Source organism: Brassica napus, chromosome C4 (genome assembly GCF_020379485.1).
Source record: "Brassica napus cultivar Da-Ae chromosome C4, Da-Ae, whole genome shotgun sequence".
NCBI lineage: Eukaryota > Viridiplantae > Streptophyta > Magnoliopsida > Brassicales > Brassicaceae > Brassica > Brassica napus.
In genome coordinates, this window is record NC_063447.1 from 53,819,492 (window position 1) to 53,838,055 (window position 18,564).

The 18,564-nt window shown below is 33.5% G+C and overlaps 2 long non-coding RNA genes across 2 annotated transcripts; one reads left to right on the forward strand and one right to left on the reverse strand.

The window, feature by feature from the left end:
- The first annotated feature begins 221 nt into the window (after positions 1-221).
- On the forward strand, positions 222-3,167 carry LOC125585243. The gene is made up of 3 exons (XR_007322194.1): positions 222-2,452; positions 2,552-2,700; positions 2,793-3,167. It is a non-coding gene; the product is annotated as an uncharacterized LOC125585243 (long non-coding RNA).
- A 12,707-nt stretch (positions 3,168-15,874) lies between these two features.
- LOC111211640 lies at positions 15,875-18,557 on the reverse strand. The gene is made up of 2 exons (XR_002662572.2): positions 16,201-18,557; positions 15,875-16,111 (listed from the first exon to the last, which is right to left on the reverse strand). It is a non-coding gene; the product is annotated as an uncharacterized LOC111211640 (long non-coding RNA).
- Between the last annotated feature and the right edge of the window lie 7 nt (positions 18,558-18,564).

Below are 18,564 nucleotides of genomic sequence, written 5' to 3' on the forward strand. Positions count from 1 at the left end.
TTATAAAATCATAAAAACGTTTTAAAACAACAATAATAATAAAAACTTGAAAATGTTATATATATATATATATATATATATTAAATAAAACTTTCAAAAATTATAAAAACTCCAAAAAGGTTTTGAAATTTGAAAATCATTTTATAAAATAATAAAAACTTTTTGAAATTTCACAAAACAACAAATTAAATAAACAGACCACAAAATCACAATCAAAACCTATCTAAACCACAACCTAACAACAAAATCTATCATATAATTCATAAAATTCTTCATCCTAACATAAATCCAACATTCAAAACCTAAAATTCACAATTTCACAATCAAAAAGTAACATAAGTCAAATGAGAAAAGGAAAGGGATGACTTACATAATTTGTGAGGTGGATTTGAGGAGTTTAAGGTTTAGAATCGCTGGATTAGAGAGAGAGAATTTGAGAGAATTTGTGTGGGTTGAGAGAGAGAGAGGAGAAATGAGGAAGAAGAAGGGGCTTACGTTTTTATATTAAAACTTCTGACAGACTGTGTTCATCTGAATTTTTTATTTTGGTTCTTCCCGAAAAATTAGGCGGGTTTTTTCCCGGGCATATTTCAATTTCCGACGAATATACCATTTTCGTCGAAAATTCGTCGGAATATATCATTTTCGTCGGAAATTCGTTGGAAATATTTCATTTTCGTAGGAAATTTCCGACGAATTACGTATTGGGGGTTCGAATTTTTGACGAATTTCCTACGAATTTTTTTCTACGAAAATTTCCTACGAAATTTCCTGGGAAATTGCTGACGAATTTCCTAGAAAATTTCGTCAGAAATTTGTCGGAAATTTGTCAGAAATTTCTAATGAATTTCCGACGAAAACATAAACCCCAAATCTATACCATAAATCATTTAATCTTCCTCGGGAGTCGTCGGTATTTCGTCGATTATTTATGACGAAAGAATGTTCGTCGGAAATTCCCAGGATATTTCCGACGAAATACCGACGAGTGGTAAAATTTCATATTTCTCGTAAATCCGTCAGAATTTCGTCAGAAATTTCCAACGAATACTTCTTCCGTCAGAAATTCTGCCAGAAATGACTATGTTTTCGAAGTAGCAGTAGCACTATAAAGAGTAGACTTAGCAAGCAAATCAGCTGAGAAGTTCAACAGGGTAGAAAAAATGAGATAGATGTTCGATGTGCTGGAGGATCCCATAGAGGTCAGCCAGAGGAGACTTTTAAGAAATTGCTACTAAGAGCGAATGGCAATCTGTGTTGAAACAAATTCTTAAGTAGTCCCATGTTTTGGCGGTAAGTACTGCACAAAGTAGTGCTAGAGCTTCGGCGATGAGAGCAATGAGACTTGTCTTTCCACTCGAGAAACCTGTTGGATGATTTTCCCTTCTGTATTTTTAAAAATATATCCAAATGCTGCTGTGTTGCTTTCCTTCTTCCATGCTGCATCTGCAAAGCAGAGTACTTAATCATCAAAGTTGGATATGATCAATGACTTACTGCATTGGTGGGCCGGTGTAGGCAGCAGGGGTTGTGCCATATTCCATTCCTGTTCATTCCATATGGCTTTGGACAGTGTTTCCTCCGGTGAAACTAGCCTATCTTCAAATATCAGTTAGTTTCTTCCTGTCCATAATCCCCAGTATATCCAAAGAAAGATATCAGAGATAATGCCATTAGGGGGCAGGCATGTTACCTTTTTACAGATATTTAGTGCATGTTTATTGGAGTATTTAAGTGTGGCTCTTAGTGTAATAAGTAATTAAATTAAAAAGAAAATAGCCATTTACTTAAGAGACGTGTCTTGATTAAGGGCTAGAAGAAACGTTTCTTGTGGGATAGGTGTTTCTTTCTCTCTTCGACGAAGCTTTTATCGGTATCTTCTGCCTTCCATGGCCAGTGAAAGCAGCAGAATTGGATTGTTTACGAACGCGGAGGTGACCACGAGCGGAAGACCAGTGCTCCGCCGCAATGAAGTCGAGTGCTTCCTCCTCTCCTCTGTCGACCTAGATTCCGAAGACGATCCACAGCGATTCACCTCCCTGAGGTACTAGAAAACCTCGCCGTTCTGAGTTATCAATCCTCGCCGAACTTTGTTACCAGAATTTCCGCCTCCGTTTCTCCCAGGTGATCCCGACTCGAACCTAAGTCTCCGATTGCCTATTTCATATCTCATTTCACGCAGTCTTCTTATCGCTTTGAGAGGATCAATCTGATTAGGTTTTAATCCGTGATCCCGTCTCTTAACTCTTGTTATTGATCCATCTTTGGCATTCATATTGAGATTGCGTTTATGTATTATGTTTGTGATCATTCAAGAAGCTATCACACTGATGAAAAAACGAGATTCATTCAAGTCTTCAACTTTTGTAGTTAGTTTTGATTCTACAGAGCTTGCATCCTGCGTTTTATCTGACTGATGACGCTTGATGATTATAAGGTGGAAGAAACTAAGGTATGATTATCATGATCCTCACCATCATCAAGGATTTGTTGTTATGTTTTGAAAGAGTTCTGAAGATCTTTGCTAAATCCTTCTTCCCGGTTTTGGCAGTATAATTGGTGATCTTCAGTTTCAGCAACAGTTAAAGGTGGAGCTTATGGTTTCATCTCGGTGGTGTTGTGGAGTGGGTTATATCAGTTTCAGGTCTGTAGTTCTGAAAGTAGACAAGACAAACCTACCTCATGGATCTGCAACAATAGGTCTGTAGTTTTTTTAGTTTTCTGGCGTGGATAAGATTATGTTCAAGCTTGGTGATGATTTAAGTAAATATATCTCCTTGTGGACTTGTCAGGTAGTGTAGCTTCTTCGTCAAAAGTTGTTTATCCAGATACAGCTCAGATGATCGTTTATGACCCAACAAAGAAATCAGGTAGCATATAATACTTCCAAGGTAAAGTGGGTGGCAGAGTCGATGAAAGTGGGTGGCAGAGTCGATTCATCAAGTAGCATATAATACTTCCAAGGCAAAGTGGGTGGCAGAGTCGATGAAAGATGAGGAGCCTTTGCGTCTAAACACATTTTTCTTATCACACAAGCAGCATCGTCGTAATACATTAATAGTATGAGAGGAGAGATTTGTGAATAATACTTTAAATAATGAAAATAGAATGTTTGTATTTTAAGACCTTGGGTGTCTCATATATATATACAGTCGATTTATTTCTCATATTAATGACGCACAATATTTTGCACAATAAATAATGAAATCGTTTAAAGAAAGATATTAAATGTGTATTGTCAAAAAATGATTTGCATATGATATGATTTTAACTTGCGCAAGTAATCCATATTAGAAAGGTAATTTATTAAAAACAAACAACCTAATTAGAAACATTAAAATATTTTGTAAGCAATGTAATAAATATGATATCAACATGCGCAAGTTTACCGTTTGAATAATAAGGAAATTTTTTAATATTTGTCTTAATTCTAAATCTTGCCCAAGGGTAAACTAAATCGATAATATTTAATGATTTCAACTTGCGCAAGTAATTCATATTGTGAATAAGTGATTTGCATATTTAATGATTTCAACTTGCGCAAGTAATCCATATTAGAAAGGTAAGTTATTAAAAACAAATTTTGTCAATAAGTTATTTGCATATTTAATGATTTCAACTTGCGCAAGTAATCCATATTAGAAAGGTAAGTTATTAAAAACAAACAACCTAATTAGTAGGGGTGGGCACTTTACCCGATATCCGAAGTGGCACCCGAACCCGATCCGAAAATGCATGTCAAGTTTTTTATTTAAAAAATTAACAAAAAATTACATCCAATTTTTTTTTTAAAATAACTAAACTAATGCCTTTTTAGTTTTAAATTTTTATGTCTAATTCTATTAACCATTCAATCTATTAAAAATAAAAAATTAGTTAACTGAAAATTATATTTTTAAATATAAGAAACTTGAGAAATGAAAATTTTAATTTTTTTTTTCAAAGTCTAAATATCCGAACCCGATTTGAAATAACCGAATCCGAACTAAAAATATCCGAACCCGACCCGAAGTACAGAAATACCCGAACGGATTCTACACGTATATACCGAAATACTCGAAAATCCAAAATACCCGATCCGAACCCGAACGGGTACCCGAACGCCCACCCCTACTAATTAGAAACATTATAATATTTTCTAAGCAAATGTAATTAATATGATATCAACATGCGCAAGTTTACTGTTTGAATAATAAGAAAAGTTTTTAATATTTGTCTTAGTTCTAAATCTTGTCCAATGCTAAACTAAATCGATAATTATTATCCCCTAGCTATATATGGGCTTAACGAAATCGACAATAGTTTTGAGCTTGTCTACATAAGCGATTGATTAAAATAAATGAAAAATAAAATTCAAAAAAATCGACCAATAGAATTATAACAATTTTTCTGAGAAGCTCTATATTAATACCATGTCAGCAGAAATCACTAAAGTGACTTCTCTTTTAATGTATAGGAGGATTGTATATGTGTCGTAATTCTTTATTTAGGTGAATAATTTTCTACTTCATAAATAATAAACAAACATTTATGTAGACATATTAAAAGAAAATATAAAAAATCAAAATATTATCCATAAATAATATAAATTATGAAGTACATTTCTCGATAAAGAAAGCAAATTCAATTAGAAACGTGCAAAAAATTAAATAAATTTTGTAAGTAATTTGACGGGTTAACATTATTTGATAGATTTATAAATTTCTAAATTTTATTGAATATGAAATAATATTAAATTGACATACCGTCATCGGTCCTCTAACTCATCACAGCCCATCTGGCAAATACAAAAAAATAAATAATTGTAACCGTTTATATATTTTAAAATTTGTATTTAAAAAAAGTAGATTAAAATTACGTACCGTGACTACGGAATATTCTGAAAAATTTGTTTGTAGACAACATTCAATGTTTTTGTCTTCGGCTTCCCTTCTTTACCAGTTATTAGGATTTTTAATCCAGATCTCGACTTAACTCTTGAAAGTGCAACTTTGTCTTGCATTTTGTAAGCATTTTATAAATTATTTTAAAATTATGATAAATTTATTCTTTAAACAACGATAAATAATTTAAAAATAATATTAATAAACATTTTTGGATTTTGTAATATTTAAAATAGTTATTATATAATTATATTCGAACACAGTTCATCAAGTAGAGGATAAAACTATTATAATTATCTTATATAAAATTTCGTTCATTTTATTTTATAGATTATAAATATTAAAAATAATAAATAAAACATTATTAGTCTTTCAATAATTTCGAGAATAGTTTCCATAAATTGTTATTTGTAATATTCGTTAGATTATATGGCAAGTGATGTTAAACGTCAATAAGTTAAACAATTCTTCCATATTTGGAAAACATATATATATATATAACGATGACAAATTAAATGGTAGAGTATGTAAACACCGCCGTATTTAAGAATCATAAGAGCCTCTACAGGTCTTTATTCTTCGCCTTCACCATCCCACTTCAGCGGCTTCAGTTGAACCTTTCTGTATATCCCTGAGAAATTTTCTCCCTGCGCCATTCCAAAAGGTTCTCTGCTGTGAGAAAATAACCTCATGAATTAAATTAAAAATGCATAATGCTAGCTTACTTATAAGATAGTATATTCAACAAAAAAATGATATAAGATAGTATTACTAAATGATACTATGTAATACTTTCCTGGACAATATTCAACAAAGAGAGAGAAAGTACTAAAGAACCTCTTCAAGAACTGCTTTAACTTGGCGAAACTTCTCAGCATGTTCAATCAAGGTTTTCTGGATCACTATCCCTCTCACTACCTGGTCTACATTTAAAAAAAGGAAGACCATATTGTCGTTACCAGTATTCAACACATGGAAAAGATAGACCAGACATGCTTTTTGGAGACAAAACACAAAGAGTTGAGTTCAGGGTTCTAAAGATGAGGAACCTTTGCGTCTAAACACATTTTTCTTAGCACACAAGCAGCATTGTCGTAATACCTTAATAGTATGAGAGGAGAGATTTGTGAATAATACTTTAAAAAATGAAAAGAGAATGTTTGTATTTTAAGACCTTGGGTGTCTCCTATATATATACAGTCGATTTATTCTCATATTAATGATTTTAATATTTTGCAAAATAAATAATAAAATCGTTTAAAGAAAGATATTAAATGTGTATTGTCAAAAAATGATTTGCATATGATATGATTTTAACTTGTGCAAGTAATCCATATTAGAAAGGTAAGTTATTAAAAACAAGCAACCTAATTAGAAACATTAAAATATTTTGTAATCAATATAATAAATATGATATCAACATGCGCAAGTTTACCGTTTGAATAATAAGAAAAGTTTTTAATATTTGTCTTAATTCTAAATCTTGCCCAAGGGTAAACTAAATCGATAAAATTTAATGATTTCAACTTGCGCAAGTAATCCATATTGTGAATAAATGATTTGCATATTTAATGATTTCAACTTGCGCAAGTAATCTATATTAGAAAGGTAAGTTATTAAAAACAAATTTTGTCAATAAGTTATTTGCATATTTAATGATTTCAACTTGCGCAAGTAATCCATATTAGAAAGGTAAGTTATTAAAAACAAACAACCTAATTAGTAGGTGTGGGCACTTTACCCGATATCCGAAGTGGCACCCGAACCCGATCCGAAAAACCCGAACTGAAATCCGAACCAAAGTAGCAAAATACCCGAACGGGTATTGAATAAGGAGAGATTGGATACCCGAACCCGAACGGATAATACCCGAACCCGAATGGATATCCGAAGATAACCGAACATATGTATAATTAACCTTATATTTTTAGTTTACATATCTCATTTTATATAAAATATTTATATTGATACTACACATACTTTAAGTTCATATGATATACATACAATTACGAAAAAAATGATTTGCTACTCACTTAAAATGCATGTCAAGTTTTTTATTTAAAAAATTAACAAAAAGTTACATCCGAAATTTTTAAAAAAATAACTAAATTAATGCTTTTTTAGTTTTAAAATGTTATGTCCAAATCTATTAACTATTCAATCTATTAAAAATAAAAAATTAGTTAACTGAAAGTTATATTTTTAAATATAAAAACTTGAGAAATGAAAATTTTAATTTTTTTTTTCAAAATCTAAATATCCGAACCAGATCCGAAATAACCGAATCAGAACTAAAAATACCCGAACCCGACCCGAAGTATAGAAATACCCGAACGGGTTCTATACCTCTATACCGAAATATCCAAAAATCCGAAATACCCGATCCGAACCCGAACGGGTACCTAATGCTAAACTAAATCGATAATTATTATCCCCTAGCTATATATGGGCTTTACGAAATCGACAATAGTTTTGGGCTTGTCTACATAAGCAATTGATTAAAATAAATGAAAAAGAAAAATTCAAAAAAACCAGCCAATAGAATTATAACGTTTTTCCTGAGAAGCTCTATATGAGTGCTAGCTCAGCAGAAATCACTAAAGTGACTTCTCATTTAATGTATAGGAGGACTAAGTACAGTAATAATTTTCTAATAAGTGCTCGACAAGTGTTGGTTCACTTAAAGCATATTTGCTTTGATTAAAATATCTTCTTCTTTTTTTGTAAGCTGGCTTTCATTTATACTAAGAAAAGAAAATATTACAAGCCCAAGGCTAGTGTTTTCAGGCAAATGCCTGGTTCCACATAACACAATCAAAAGCCCAAGAAAACTCAAATAAAGAATTTTCATGTTTGCAAGGCCCACCAACCCAAGAAAGTGAATCGGTGACAGTTTAGGAAGTTGGAGAAAGTTGTGTCGATGCTTACGAAGGAGTTGATCGAGTTGGAGTTGTTTCGAACCAACGCTGCATCATCTGTGAGGAGAGGGTAGGATTTGATTCCCTAAAGCTTTGGATTTTGTTTCTAATCAGACAGTCAAGCAAAGAGAAGATGGAATCAACCGACCTGAAGGTGTTGTTATGGTGACAGTCATTGTGCTCCTTCCATAACCAGTACACAGTTGCTTGCCATGAGAGGAGTGTAAGAAGACGCTCAGCTTTCCGCAGAGGTAGCGTCTCCATTTGGGCGATCGTTCGACTCCAAGAAATCCTAGGGGTGATTCAACATCGCGTTTTTACCATTGTCAAGAGTGCGAAGCCGTAGGAGCAGTCAAAATATAGGTGATCTCTTGATTCGGGAGCCAAATTGCAGAGGAGGCAGGTAGGATCTACTTGAATCCCCCATTGGATCATTCTATCTCTAGTTGGACACCGATCAAGAGTCACCAACCACAAGTGGAAAGAGTGTCTCGGGATAGCTCGAGGGAACCAAATTGCTTTAGTCCAAGATGGTTATGAAATTGTACCTCGCAAGTAAGTGTAGATTGCTCCCGTGCTAAATTTTGTGGTTGTTGTTCCTTGTATCTCCCATTCGTAGTAATATTGTTGATTGGTAAGCTCAATTGTTGTCATGTAGGCATAGAGTTCAAGCATTGCTTCTGACCTAGCCGGTGGTAATCTCCAATTCCCCTCTCGATTCAGTGAAGTGATGGTTGCATTCAGCGGAATTCCTAGACGGCCACCAGGGAAGACCTGCGACATTGTTATGGAGCTTGTGGGTGCCCAATTATCTAGCCAAAAGCGGACCGACCTTCCATTCTCAACCCTCATCTTGATTAAGGGGTATTTCTCCGTTCTCAGCTTGATCAGTTTATTAACTAACCAAGAGTTTGATTGGCTTGGTTTCACTGTCCAATAATTTTGCAGAGCGCCTTTAAGTACTACTTCCTTGAACCAAGCTGCCCATACCGAGTCCTCTCTGAAAAAGATTATCCAAATGAGTCGCATTGAGCAAGCCTTATTCCACACATGTAAGTCCTTTATCCCTAAGCCTCCTTTATCCCTAAGCCTCCTTGCTCTTTTGTTAGTGTCACTGTGTCCCACACCACTTTTGCTGAGTGATGACCCTCCAAATTTTCTTTCCAAAGGAAAAAGCCACACATTGAGTTTATCTTGTTGATGCAGGCTTTAGGTAGAATAAAAGCAGAACACCAAAAGGTTGTGATCCCCGCAATCACCGTCTTGATTAGGAGAAGCCGCCCCGCAAAAGACAGAGTTTTAACCGACCAAGAGGAGAGGCGAGATTTGACTTGCTGGAGTAGAGGTTCACAGTTCACTATAGACAGCTTTCTTGAGTTCAGAGGGACACCTAGATAACGGAAAGGAAGGGAGCCGTGCAGCATACCAGTAGGCGCTTGAATAGTACTTATTTCCTGATCTGATAAGCCCGAGGCATAGAAGTTTGTCTTCTGGAAGCTGACCGCAAGGCCTGATCTCAACTCAAATTCTTTTAGTACCTGAAGTACATTCTAGACAGAGCTGAGGGATCCATCGATGAAGATTAGGAGATCATCAGCGAAGGAGAGATGGGTAAGCTTCATTCTGTCACATCTGTTATGGTACTTGATTTTTCCATTTTGGGCTGCTTGGTTTAACATCAGAGAGAGGAAGTTCATGGCTATGACAAAGAGGTAGGGAGAGAGGAGGTCTCCTTGCCTGATCCCTCTCTTTCCTTTGAAGTAGCCATTAACAACTCCATTATAACCCACCATAAAACTGGTTGTGCATATGCAGGCTTTGATCCAAGAGATGAATTTTTGAGGTACTTGAAGACCTTCCAAGCAGGGGAGGAGGAATTCCCAAGACAGTGTGTCAAACGCCTTTGCAATGTCAACCTTAATGGTAATCCTTTTGGTCCCAGTATGCTTGTGATACCCATGAATTAATTCACTCGCCAGTGTAGAATTTTCAACCAGCAGTCTATCTTTGACAAACGCTGTCTGGCTAGGCAAGATGAGCTCAGGTAGGAAGGGCTTCAGGCGAGTAACAAGCAGTCTTGAGATGACTTTATATACCGTGTTGGGACATGAGATAGGACGGAAGTCTGTGATTTTGCTTGCTCCTGGGAATTTAGGAACGAGAGAGAGGATGGTGGCGTTGGCTGCGGCTGGTAGGAATGAGGATGCAAAGAAGTGTTGAATCGAGACAACAACCTCTGCTCCTAGAGTGTCCCAGATTGCTTTGAAGAAACCCGAGGTTAGACCATCAGGCCCCGGAGCCTTGTTTTGATTTAGCTTGTAGAACTGCTTCTTTATCTCTGAGGCTATAGGAACTAACAACATTTGTTGCGACTGCAGTGCTGATACTCTGAAGTTGGTGAGTAGCGCAAACCAAGATGGTTGGGTAGCAATATGAGGCGGTCTATAGCTGAGAGGTCCCAAGACTGATTGAAAATGTGCTATGGCCAACTGGCTCATTTGAAGGGGGTCAGTAATTTGAATGCACGCAGCAGTGATGAAGGACCTTATTGCGTTGTAGCTTGCTCGAACCTAACAGATACGATGGAAGTAGGTAGTGTTCAGATCCCCTTCTTGCAACCAGTTAATTCTTGACTTTTGTCTGAAAAAACATTCCTCTATTTGTCTCAGGAAGATCCATCGATCATGTAGATCATTTTCCTCCAGGAACAGCTGTTGGCTCGGTGCTTGAAGAGAGTGTACCTGCGCAGTTTGTAACAGATTGTAAGTCTCCTAAACACTTTCTTGGATTTTAGAAAAGTTATCTCGGTTTAGAAGTTTCAAATCTATTTTGATGAGCTTAAGCTTCCAACAAAGTTGAGTGAGAGTCCAGCAATTGCTTCCGGCCCGAGACCAAGCGTCGTGTATCACCATGGTGAACTCCGGGTGTTTAGTTAGATAGTTTTGGAATTTAAAAGGTTGGGTTCCCGCTTTAGGTAACTGGAAAGCAAGGTCCAGAAGGCATGGGGTGTGGTCTGATATGTCTGGGGGTAGGAAGATGGCTGTGGCGTGGGGGTAGGCTAAGATAGTATTGCAATTGGTGAGAAGTCGATCAAGCTTCTTTGCAATAGGCATGTCAGGTTGACTGTTTTTCCATGTGTGGCAGGGACCGTTATATCTCAGATCAAAAAGCCCAGTCTGCAATAAGCAGTCTTGAAATTGGTACATCTGAAGATCTTGAGCATTGACAGTTGGAGATGAATGCTCCGAAGGCGTCAGGATTTGATTAAAGTCGCCTCCAACAATCCAACAATAGTTCTGCAAATCCAAGGAGTCGTGGAGACATAACAATTCTGTCCAGAGATCAGAACGGTCAGCAGTTAAGTTTGAAGCACACACTGCAGTATAGTAGAAAGGCACCGAGTTTGGGAGCTGTAGGATGCAAGTGATGCTCTGACTGCTTTGGTTTACAAACTGAACCTTCAGTGGGTGTTTCCAGATTAGGATGATTCTTCCATCTTCATCTGATAGGTGGTTTGAGACAAAGTTCCAGCCGGGGTAGAGCTTTGCCATAAGAAGCAACAGAGAGAGTTCTTTTACACGAGTTTCAAGAATGGCACCAAAAATGGGTTTATGAAATAAAAGCCAGCTTACAAAAGTCTGATGCTTATCCGGGTCATTTAGGCCACAGACGTTCCAAAAAAAAAGTTTTACACTCATTGGGGAGGGAGGGAATGATCCCCATTAGAGACATGGGAATCGAGTAACAAAAGAGAAGTGGATGAGAGGGGCTGAAATGGGTTGGCGGAGGGGGTGATGAATTTTTTGGAAGATGGGTTAGACAAAAAAGATAAAGAGAGGACCGGGTCATTTTTTTCCTGGACAAAAGGGTTAGGATTCTGATTCTGAGTTGTAGATGGAGAAAAAGTGGGGGAGGATCGAGATTGCTTTAGTGAAGGCCGTGGAGGGGGATCAGGAGAGGCCAGGTTATTTGAGAGAGAAAGGTTCTGATGGACTAGGGAAATTGGGCAGTCTACGTCCATTTGGTTCAGAGATAGAGTTAGTTGGTTACTGTTGGAAAGGTTGGGAGTGGAGGAAGAAGTGTCATTAGGATCAGGGGCAAAAGGTAAAGAGGTATGTGTTTGAAGCTTTTTTACATAAGTTTGTGCTGGTTTAGGTGGAGGAGTTTTGGATACTGATAAAGTTTTCTTGGGTGGTTTGTTTGAGGAGGGATTGGTAGGGCGGGAGGACTTGTTGGGAGTGGCTTTGGCGTTTTGTGTAGAGGTATTTGGTGGGGGAGGATCAGCAGATGGAGGTACATAGAGGAGACAGTTTCGAACAATATGGCCAAGTTCATGGCAGTGAGAGCAAGTTGGGGGTGTCCATGGGTAGTGGACCAGGACTTCAACCACTTCTCCACTTTGTCGTTGAAACTCAACAACTGAGGGAAGGGGGATTGTTAGGTCAACTTCAACTTTAACATGAGAGACTGTGAGGCTGACCAGGTTCTTTGTAAAATCATCTGTCTCCTTTGGCTCACCAACCAAACCAGCTACAAGACTGAGACCTTGTTGGTGCCTCAGATCGAGTGGAACCCCTGTCAAGTGTGCCCAAATCTTGATAGCTTTGAGCGGTGGAGTTGTCATTGAGTGTTCAGATGTCCATTGAACAGTGTGGAACATGGAATCGCCGACATACCAAATACACTTGTCATGAATCTTCTCACGCAGGTATTCACTTCGAATTCTTACCAAAGTTGATCGATTTCTAGGATTGTTGTGGATTTCTAACTGTTTACCTTTCCCCCACATATGATTGAACACACTTTGGATTTGGCTGAATGGTGGAGGCTTTCCGTTAAAGTAGCATACAATGAAATCCTTGCAGAGCTCTGCACCTTTTTCAAAAACTGAATCTGGTATGAGAACTCTTGGTCTACCTATGTCTGAAGTGGTAACATGTGCTACTTTTTTTAGGGTTTTATCTTCGGACTTTCTCAGTCTCTCAACAAGTGTTTTCTCAGGTAGTTGTGGTTTATATGATAGAGGGTTTGGCATTGGAGGAACAGAGGGGAGTTTGTTTAGGATGGGTGGGTTTGGGGTTTGGGTGGAGGCTTTGTTTGTGTTGATTGGGGAAGAAGGTTTAGAGTTAATGGTTTTTAGGGTTGGAGGTAGTGCTGGTTCTTCTACATACTCAAATAGTGTGGCTGCGGGAGTGACAGTTTGAAGCGTATATCCCCTTTCAGGGCCAGTGGTCTCAGTTATAACCTCTGTTCCTAACTTAGTTTGAAGACTGACTAAGTCTTCTAGTTGTTGTTCCTTTGCAGGAGTGATGGCAGCAGGAACCGTAACCCCAGTTTTTAGGGTTTTCGGTACTGTGACAGATCTGTTTTTGGAGGAAGAGTGAGAGGATAAGGGAGGGAATTCATGGGGGGAAAGGGGGGGGGGGATCAGGGGGTTCAGGTGGGGTGGGAATGGGCGGAGGAGGTTCACCAGCGGTGGACGGCGGAGGGCTCTGGGCGGAAACGCTGCTTGGGAGCTTCCATACAGACTTCATTGGGAAGCGTGTCAGAGAGGTTTTGACTTTTTTTTACTATTGATTAAAATATCTCTGACTCATTATATGGATAAAAGTCCAATAATGTGTAAACAATGTTTTAAATTATATTGAATTATGATAAATTCTTAGTTTTAAAATTATATCTTCTATAAAGATTTTGGCTTATTTTTTTCCTTCATAAATGGAGAGATAACAGAGTTGAATTGTGATGGTTTTTGAATTGATAATGTATATAATAATAAACATTTATAAAATGATTATTTCTGCATGTGCAGATTAAACACTTAATTATTTAAAATTCAAAACAAAATAATTTCAAGTTAAATTAAATTAGATAAATTTATATTATTTATTACTTTCATACAGTAAATAAGCACTTTTAATACATAAATTGTACTATATATTATTTTAAGGAGAACTATATTTTGACCCGTCCTTTGTTTTACATTTTTTAGAAATTTAATTTTCATATTTGTGTTTTTTTGTAATCATATTTTTGTTTTTACTTCTAATTATATTTGTGTAAATTTTTTTTAAAAAAAATTATAAGTAATTTTTTTTAATAATTGTATTGAATTTATGATGTTGCATAACTATACACTTGTACTATAGTCATTTGACACATTAATTTGGCACTTTATTCCTAAACAGTTATAACTTTTTCAAAAAATAACAAAATATAGTTACAATTATATGTTTTGACTGAATTTTCATGAATTTATTTCATATAATGATAATAACGTTATTATTACATATAGTAATTTGTCATGCAATTAAAAATAAGTTTTGTAAATTTTGACCCAATGTAAATGAAAAGGCTCATTTAGTTGTTAAAACTGCGTTGTATTTATTTAAAATATTGTGACTCATGGCCCAATTGTTAAACAAAAACCTAGAAAACCTAGATTTTGATCCGCGCTTTGTAAACCTGGGTTTATTTTTGAAATTAAGAAAAAAATATATATGAATTTCTATATAAAATATTGTATAGGTCTACGCACATTTATCTGAAACCACTAAATCAGAATCAAATTCATAAATAATCAAGAAAAATCATATATATATATCACGACAGAACTAATCCGCAAACCCAAATTTTAAGAATAAAAATTGTATACCTACAAATATTAATTATATTTAATTATAATTAACCAAATATACCAAAAATGCTATTTATTAACCGAATTACTGGGATACTTTTTAATCCAAAACCTTCAAATTATTTGAATTACTTGATATTTTTATTCAAACAACTCGATATTTATACTGAAAATCTGGATTATTCGTTTTTTTATATACATTATGCAAAATTATCCAGAAAACTGAACTGGAACCAATGTTTTGAAAATCGAACCGGATATTGATTTGTTATGCTTACTGGGACTGGTCAAATATGTTCAACCGGATTTTCAAAAATTTACAGAATACTTAGTTTTTAGTATATTTTAAATGTAAATTATAAAGATGAACAGAAATAATATAAATGACCAAAATTATTTTTGTAAAGTTATTTCTATAAATGCTATAGAAAATATAGCAAGTGTGTATAATGAAAACAAAATGAATGTGAGTAAGGAAAAAAAATGATTTTGTTTACAAACGACTAAAATCAGGAACTAATCAAGAAATGTCATTTATGGTAATTATTAAGAATCAAAATTAATCGATTATGCTTAGAATTGGTTGAATCGGATTTTGTAATTAATAAACATGGGAATAAATAATATTAAATTTCAGTGGTCTGGTGGCAAATGTTGTTGGCTCAATCGATTAGACCATGATTAACCCGGGGTTCTTAGAGTGAGGTTCTTAGCGGAAGTTAAGAAATTGTTTCTTAACTTTTAACTAAAAAAACTAAAATCCGGTTTTTAAAGTCATTATTTAAGAACCGGTTCTTAATTTTTTTAGTTAAAAGTAAAGAAAAAATTTCTTAACTTGCGCTAAGAACCTCATCTCCTAAGAACCCCGGGTTAATCATGCTCTTAGTTCCCTGGTTCTATACGACAAAAACTTGTCTTGCTTTTTTATTTAATTTATCGTTTTAATGTGTGGCATAATTGTAATTTTTGCATCATCTTCCCTTGAATCTTTTTTTAGGGTTTGACTCTGTAAATCTATTTTCATGGCGGTCATCAACTATTTTCCTGTAAAGTATCAAATTGTTGTGTGATTAAGTATTAATTATGTCTCAAATACATAGATCTGCCATAAAACATCAGTTTTAAACATTCTAAACTCAAAAAAAAAAATTACGACAAACTTGGATGCCTTACCCGTGTTTTACAGGGCCTTTGTCTTAATTTTTGTTGTCTCAGACCGGTAAGTGGAATAAAGGAAAGCAGCTACAAAGTGATTTCGGAAACCACAGATGGATCGATTGTAGTTTGTACTCTGTATTCCTGTCTGACTTCTGTTATTTGTTACTGGGAAATTAATTGATGATCATAAAAAGTTTTTTCAAAGAAAACCTGATAACTGTTTTTGGTTAAAAAGTTATAACGTGGTTAGTGTTTTGATATAATTAAATGCAGTTATATAAAATTCAGTTATTTTTAATTGAACATAACTTTTTATTAATTGGTCACACTGCTGTTTTAGTAGAATAGATGCGGACGAGGACATTTTGAATCACATGCGGCTTTGTCGGGCCAACAAGGATCACCTTTTAAGGCTACACAACACCAACCCCATTTCTTAAACCATTTTGTATGCATACAATTTGAGTCTATGATTAGCTTTGATTCATATATAACTCTAATATCCGTCCTTGCACCTTCACATTAAAATCACACATCAACCAAACATTAACAAGATAAAAAACAAAAAAAAACATAAGTAATATAATTGCAAAAATCTACATACACTGATGTAAAGTAAATAGGGAGATGATGAATATGCACATGAGAGCTGTCTGTATCTTCATGGTTTTCTTAAACAACAATGTGATGTCTTTAACCTTAAGTTGTTTAGTAGTCTTGTCTCAAAAGAATGTGATTTTTTTCTTCTTGTAATTTTGTTTATAAAGTGTGCTATTTAAATGAAAATCTAAAATATTTTGTTTAATCTAATAATTTTAAAGAAGTAATATATATATGTAATCATTAATTATCAACTAGATTGTTACATGTTTATATTCTATCCAAAATATGTGTGTATATATTTATTGTTATTTAAAAAATATTCCTATGCATAATAATATTAAATACCAGAAAACTAAAAAATATTAAGGAACAAAAAAAACTTATATGTTTATTAAAAAAATATGATAACATTTGTATGGTTTTAAAAAATTGCATGTTACAATTAAACAAAGGCAATTCTATCAAATAACTCTTTTTAAGTTTTTGTCACAAGCCCTCAAGAAAGAAAATGACCAAAATAACCTTTTTTATTTTGAAATTTTTAATATATTTTTTTTTTTTAAATTTGAAACTCTGTCCCAAAAACTCACCCCTTAACTCTAAACTCTAAGTCTAGATTAATTAACTCTAGGGTAAAAATGTACCCTAGGGTTATTTTTAACCTTTAATAAAAGCGTATTTTGGTCATTTTCTTCATTGATGACTATTTTTGTGAAGATAAACTAAAAAAGGCTACCCTAGGTAATTTCTCATTAAACAATTAGTTATTATATTTATAGTTATATGGTGTATAATTTACAATTTTTTGAAAAAAATGTAGAATAATTGTTTTAAATTATGGAGATTTCATGCATTTCACCTAGTTTTAACTATTTACAGTCATTTAATATGTTTTGGATTTTATATTTGTTATATTATTACTTATCTATCATTTTGTTGGTAATATTCTCAAATTGGGGATTTTAATTATAAAAATATTTTTGATCACAATATTAGTTTTCTATATTTTTATTATCCTTATTAATTTTGAATATGTTTTAATATCTTTCATTCTATGTTAGTTAAAGTAGTTATCATCATTAATATATATTAAAGTTTAAATTTAATACAATTTAATTTTTAAATTTTTTTATAAATTTATAAAATTTCACAGAATTTTAATTACTATTATAATTTGACATCTTTTATATTTTTCTATTATTGATTATTTATTTTTAATTGCTTTACACATTTTACATATTCTTTACTTTCTGAAAGTTAATTATATAATCTATTTTAATCACACTTTATAGTATTTTCATAATACATAGATTTATTTATTTTGATAATTCTTTAATCTATTCTATTAAATTATAATTATGACCTATTGATATTTGTTTAGTCTAACAATTATTTTCTCATAAAAGGTTGTTACAAAATACTCTCTCCGTTTCAATATAGATGATGTTTTAGAAGGATTATTTTGTTTCAATTTACATAAAGTTTTGAGATTTTAATGTTAACTTTAACTTTATTGGAAACTGTTCAACCAATTGAATTTTACAGTCTTTTTTATAATTGGTTAACAGATTTTAAAATTATGTCTTTAAAATAATTTTTTAGAAAAATGTAGTTTTCTTAATCTTTGTGCACTAAGGCAAAACATCAAGTATTATGAAACAGATGGAGTATTTTGTAACCACCTTTTTAACAATTTTGACCTACCTAAAAAACCCCAAATACTTTACACGGTTTCCTTTGATTCCTATATTCTAGGATCCACGACTACAACATTTATGAGAGTGTACAAATAAAATTATTGATATATGTCGATTAAAATCTGTAAAATAAACAACAATTTTTTTTTTAAATCATCTAGACATTTTGTTACGGACAATATATGTTATTAATCAACAAATAATACATTACTTATACATTATACATTTGTTAATCCAATGAATTAATATCCACCTTTATTCTTACTATTATGACTACTAATTAAAATCTAAGTTTATACTTAATATTCTTTTAATAAAACAGATAATATATTATTATAATATTATTTACCATTGAAAAATTTAATATAAAAATTATTTTCTATTTGCCAAATACATATAGATTTTTATTTCAGTTTCATGAAATAACAATTACTTGAATAATCTATCTACAAAAAATAAAATAAAAATAATAATAATTATCATGAAATTAAATTTAAATTAAAACAAAATAAAAGATCATTAGATTTATCTAGTTTTTTTTCGAGTCAAGCATTAAATGTCAATGCCAATTTTATTGGTTTTTAACCGGATTTTATGGAGTTTTTAAATAGAAATTTTATAATTTAATACAAAATCTGAGTTGGATTATATGCAGATCACTAGATTTA